We start from the raw sequence: 6,142 nt of genomic DNA on the forward strand, positions 1-6,142 counted from the left end.
AAAAGAAAGAAAGAAAGAAAGAAAGAAAGAAAACAAAAAGAAAAAAAAAGAACCAGAGAAAAAAATCAGAAAAATTGGAGAAAATTCGTATAGAGAGAAGGAGAGGCAAGGGGGTCAAGGGTTAAAGTATCAAAAAAATCCTCGTTCAAATTTTAACACCTTTTATCCGGATATAATTGTCGGGAGAGCGCGTAAAACGATGAAACGTAAAATGTTAAAACACAAAGGATACAAATGGAAATGGATATATATATATATATATATATACTATGTACTATATACTATATATATATATACATATATATATATATATATAATCTACATGTTGTAAACGTTTTGTAAAATTTCATTCGGATTCCATTGTAACGAAGAGAGAAAAGAGGTTCGTAGAAGCGGCTTTGTCGTAGCTCGGACGGCAATTATCCTGATGAAAACGTCGATCGCATTTTAATTCGTTCTCTGGCAATATACTAACGGTGGTGGCAGTAGTACCTTCCCTCTGATCCCCTCCCCCTCTTTCCACCTCTTTCGACGATGCCCCTATCCCCGTTCATCCTCTCTCCCTCCCATACTCTTTGGGTCGTCCCTCTCTTCTCTATATACCAATTCGCCAACCTCTTTCACCATAATCATCCTCCCTCCTCTCACCTTCACCCGTAGCTCCCGCGATTTCCCACGTTAAATGCAATGTAATCTACAAATTTGCACGCGTGCGTTGAGTACCTGATTGCCCCTGCCGTCGAGTGCTTGTGATTGCTATCGCAAAGTCGATCGTCGATTTTGCGAAGTCATTTTGAGCGTTAACTAACGTTCCTGTTGACACTTTGCATATTAATCGGTACAATTAAAACCGTAGGAACGATTTCGATTTTCGATCTTTTTCGAAATCGTTCAATTATTAAGAGAGAAAGAGAGAGGGAAAGAGAAATAATGGAAATTTTCTTTTTTCTTTTTTTCTTTTTTCTTTTTTCTTTTTCGATAAAATTATTTAGAAATCAACGAACGTTTCTTCCTTTTTTTTTTTTTGTTTATTCTTCCTCTACTTCTTCTTTCTTCTTCTTTTCGTTCGATCTTTGATCCATATTTCATAGAGCTTTGATACTCGAAAGTTATTCAATTCTTCGACGAGTATTTTGGTGTTTCACTAGAAAACGTATCAATCATTTTAATTCCCCATCTTTTTTATCGTTCAATTATTTAAAGTGAGAGAGAGAGAGAGAGAGAGAGAGAGAGAGAGAGGATCAAGTACGATATTTTCCCAAAGAAATTATTTGTAAATTATTTGACATTTATACTTCTTTTCTTTTCTTCAATTTTGATTATTAATCGATACTTTATACATTGACGAAGCGTCAATACTCGCAAGGTATTACATTTTTCAAAGAGCACCATTAAAAAGTTCAAACGATTTCGACTCCGATCTTTTCCGACGGCAATTATTAAAAGAGAGAGAGAGAGAGAGAAAGAGAGAGAAAGAAATAAAGAAAGAAAAAAGGAATAATTAAGATTTTTTTCAAAGAAATTATTTAGAAATTAACTGACGTGTCCTTTCATTTCCTTTTTCGTTCAATTTTTAATCGATATATCATACATTTCGACGTTAACAATCGCAAGCCATTAAATTTTTCAACGAATAGGTATCTATCATTAATATGTACGAATCAATTGATTTTTTCCGTCTTTCAATTATAAAAAAAAAAAAAAAAAATGAGAGAGAGAGAGAGAGAGAGAGAGAGAGAGAGAGGAACAGTTAAAATTTTTTTTTCTAAAGATACTAAAATTAATTGACGCTCTTTTTCTTTTAATATATTTCTTTTCCAACATATTTGTTTATACCTTTTTTTTTGTTCGTTTGATTTTTAATCGATATTTCATATATCGAAGCGTTAATACTCGAAAGTTATTGAATTCTCCAAGAGTAGTCGATTTTAATAGCCCGATCGAAAGATAATCCACCGAACGTCCCATACAGTACATATACACAGAGATACGTACATAGACACATATAATATGTACATATACATACACGTATATATATTTTATGATACCGAGTGGACAGTAGAACGTTTTACTTTTTGAAATCTACCCTCTCTTTCTCTCCTCTCTCATTCTCTCTCTCTCTCTTTCTCTCTCTCTCTACTCGAATGCGTTAAACAACGCTGCAGGCCACTGGAATATCTCGAGAGGATTAAAGAGATCATACGTTGCTCGTGTCATCAATTTAATAATCGAAATGTGCACGCTTTCATACCAGCACGAAAGAGAGAACCTCTCGAGAATGAGAGTCTTATCTTTATTATCATGTTTGACTATGTTAAGAGATAGAATTAAAAAAATCGTAGGACTATCTATATCTATCTATCTTTTTGTGTTCTTTTCTTCTTCTTCCTCTTTTTTTTTTATCTTTTTCATTTCTTTTTATAAGTAAGTTTTATTAATAGTTCTTATGCATTGGTTTTTTTTTTCTTTTTTTTTGTTTGGTCCTTTGAAAGTGAGAGAGAGAGAGAGAGAGAGAGAGAGAGAAAGAGAGAGATTAAAATTAATTCCATTGATAGATCTAAGTATCATTGTATTGTAATTTTATGTAATTGTTCATAATGAATTTGTTATTATTTTTATATGTTCGTTTGCGTGTCTTTTAATAAAGCCAAATTAAAAGTTTTAAGTTGTATAGATATATAATGTAAAGTATATGAAGTTAGATAATTAATGTTTTATTATTGTTAATATTATTACCGTTCTTTCTCTTTATACAACGATTTATTATTAATATTTGTACCCATGCATTATTAATTATTTCAAGATCTTCTTTATTCCGAGTTAATATGAAAGTGTATAAAAGAGAAGGAGGAATAAAATATTTTTTATTCTCTTATTAAAATGAGTCGAATAAATTATTACTCTGCAATAATTAATTATCATCTCGATGAGAAAAGAAAAAAGAAAGAGAAGAAAGAAAGAAAGAAAGAAAGAAAGAAAGAAAGAAAGAAAAGATTAAGAAGGAAATGAATAAAAATAAAAAGAAAAATAAAAGAACTTATGTTAGTTATTTGTTAAGTTATCCTTCAGGAGGGATCGAATCTCTCGATCGGTTAATCCTAATCCAAACAGTTTATGGCATTTGTTCGTCGAGTGTACCGTCGCGTATCTACGTCTGGCTAAAGTCTCCCCATGAAAAGAGAAAGAGAACGACCCCTTGTGTCTCCCATGGGACCAGTTTACCCGTGTACCCGTGAATCGACTATCAATTTATTTAGCAGCGATCTGTTTTTTAAAGAAGCACTTTTTACGACACGTTTCGAAAACGCTCTGGATCGAACTTTTTTTTTTTTTTTTTTTTTTTTTTAGAGGGAAGAAAAATGAGAAAGATAGATAAAGTACCATACGAAAACAACTTTAAAGATCGTCGTAAATCATTCGAAGATTTGCGCTGGATCTCTACGAAATAATTTTGCTTCGAATTGATTATTTGATAAATCACGAAATCGAAATATAGAAATTAAATGATCTGATAAATAATGTTTGTAGAAGAAACAATTTCGATACGAATATTTTCATCTCTTTTTAAAACTCACAGAGATGATCGTTATAAATCATTCACAAAACTTATACTCGTTCACGGAGATCGATCATTACAAATCTTACTTACGATTCACACCGGAAACAAATATACACACACACACACACATATATATATACATTAATAGAAAACTATTGGCGTGATTAGTCAGAAGAAAATAACAAACCTGCTTCCAAGGGAGAAGGTTTCGTGCATGATTTAAAAAACAAAATAAAAAAAGAAAAAAGAAAAAACATACCTGCATATATATATATATATATATTTATATATATATATATAAAACAAACAACAATTCCCACGAAGATGGAAACAACACACCAATAACGCGAGGAAGAGAGAGAATCCTTCTCGAGGAAATAAAAAAACAAAAAATAACTATAAAGAAATCACTAGAGTCCTTCTATCAGATCCAATCTCTCTCCTTTCTCGAATCACTGATTTATTAGACGAACAAAAAAAAGGAAAAAAAAAATCAGGAAAAAATTTAAACAAAAAAAGAACGAACGAGCGAACCAACGAACGTACGAACAAACGTACGAACGTACGAACGTACGTACGTACGTACGTACGTACAAAGAACAAAAAAAAAAAAGAAAGGTAGAACAAACTTAGTTTTGTCACGACTTAGTTTAAGAATGTGTACGATACGAGTAAAACGCGAACGTGAAGAGAAGGAAACGAACGAAGAGATTCGAGTAAGAGCGACTGGCCGCAAAACGCAGCCCGTATTCCGTTACGTACTCCGGAAGACTTGCTCTCCACCCCCTAAGTTTCTCTCTCTCTCTCTCTCTCTCTCTCTCTCTCTCTTTCTCTCTTTCTATATCTCTATATCTCTCTCGAACTATGATCTATCTGTCTCTGTCTTTCCCATTCTTTATCTCTCTCTATCCAACAGGACAGAATTGCTCCCTCTCTCGAATATCTCGCGAAACGAGACCGGGGAGGCAAAGAACCGCCCCCGAATGTGCCACCCCCGTGACAGCCAACCCCAATGCCGTTGGTAACGTGGCTGAAGGCGGAGCTTCGTTCTCTTGGCTCTCTCGTGGGTGGCTCACCTCAGGGGTAACTACAAACACGTACTTACCGAACATTATTATCGTGCCCGCACTCTCGAGCCACGCGTACACATATACCTACGTAGTAGATATACACCTACGTATATATATTTATCTCTGTATGTATACGTATATATATATATATGTATGTACGTATGTACGTATGTATATGTTATAGGGGGATGTGAATCCTCTTGATTTTCTTTCTTTCTTTCTTTCTTTCTTTCTTTTATTCTTTTTTCATGTTTTTCTTTTTTTCTTTATTTTTTTTTCTTTTTTTTTTTCTTCTTCCTCTCTATATATTTTTTTCTCTTCCTTTTCTTCTTGCTCTTTACGTCCGAACAACGCTTTTGACTTTTCCTTTTACATACTTCTCTCTCTCTCTCTCTCTCTCTCTCTCTCTCTCTCTCTCTCTCTCTCTCTCTCTCTCTCTCTCTCTCTCTCTCTCTCTCTCTCTCTCTCTCTTCGTATCTCTTTTTCTCTTCCCACGCGTTTTCTTTCTTTGCTATTTCAATTTTATTAAAGCATTCCGATGAAAACATTTTTTTTCCTTTTCGTCGAATACTTTTTTCCCCTATAAAATCATGCTCGAAGTCACGTTGACATTTTCTTTCGAATTAATTATCGATCGATCGATCGATCGATCGATCGATCGATCGTTTTATCGATCGAGTCCTTTTTATTTTTATTTATTTTTTTTTTCTTTCTCTTTCGAACAGGTTGACCTTTCAGATTCCTCGAATAAAATCGTAGGTGTTGTAGTTTGCAGTGCTTTATTTTTCAATTAAATCAAAATATCAAAATTCGATCCTGTGCGATACGTTTCTTTCTTTTCCGAATTGATTTTAATTAATGTTTCGTGACTTTTGTATTTTGATCAAGTTTATACTACGTGTCTTTAGATCGATTAACGGGTCACAGTGTTTTAGTATAATTATAATAGAAATTATGTGCGATTGTGTGCGACGATTGATTAAATAATCGTGAAGGACAAACATCGTTAATACTTATGTTATTAATTATGTGGACGAAGGTCGACGTATTTTTCCTTTTTTTTTTTTTTTTGTTATTTTTTATAGATACATTTTTCTCTGCTTTTTGATATTTTCATTTTAATAGTGTGTGAATTTTCGTCTAGGATTTAATTCGATCATATAAGCATCTCTCTCTCTCTCTCTCTCTCTCTTTCTCTCTATCTATCTATCTATCTCTCTCTCTCTCTCTCTCTCTTTCTCTCTTCCTTCTCTCTATTTGAATAAGTTCATCCCCTTAAGATTGATCTTAATTAACCTTCGTGGTCTCAACTTTCGTTAATCCTCGACGGAACTTTAAATAAAATCAATTGGAATTTTTAAATCGATAATAATTATTGATCATTTTATATACTAAACAATATTCGATAAAATAATTACGAACGAACGAAATATATTCGTTCTTCCTTCATTTCTTTTTCTCTTTTAGAATATTGTTCTTTTTACAAAAAAAAAAAAAAAAAAAAAAAAAAAAA

General features: G+C 32.8%; 1 protein-coding gene across 6 annotated transcripts in view; it reads right to left on the bottom strand.

Annotated features, from left to right (window-relative positions):
- Positions 1-6,142, bottom strand: part of LOC122634757 (SKI family transcriptional corepressor 2) — a 96,097-nt gene that overhangs the window by 23,906 nt on the left and 66,049 nt on the right. Inside the window, exon 1 of one of the 6 annotated variants that reach the window (XM_043824033.1) lies at positions 3,819-4,013. The exons of the other annotated variants lie outside the window; for them this stretch is intronic. The gene's annotated coding sequence lies outside the window, so the exon portion shown is untranslated. Of the gene's footprint in view, positions 1-3,818; positions 4,014-6,142 lie in introns of those variants that run through there. 6 annotated transcript variants of the gene reach the window in all.

Source organism: Vespula pensylvanica, chromosome 15 (genome assembly GCF_014466175.1).
Source record: "Vespula pensylvanica isolate Volc-1 chromosome 15, ASM1446617v1, whole genome shotgun sequence".
NCBI lineage: Eukaryota > Metazoa > Arthropoda > Insecta > Hymenoptera > Vespidae > Vespula > Vespula pensylvanica.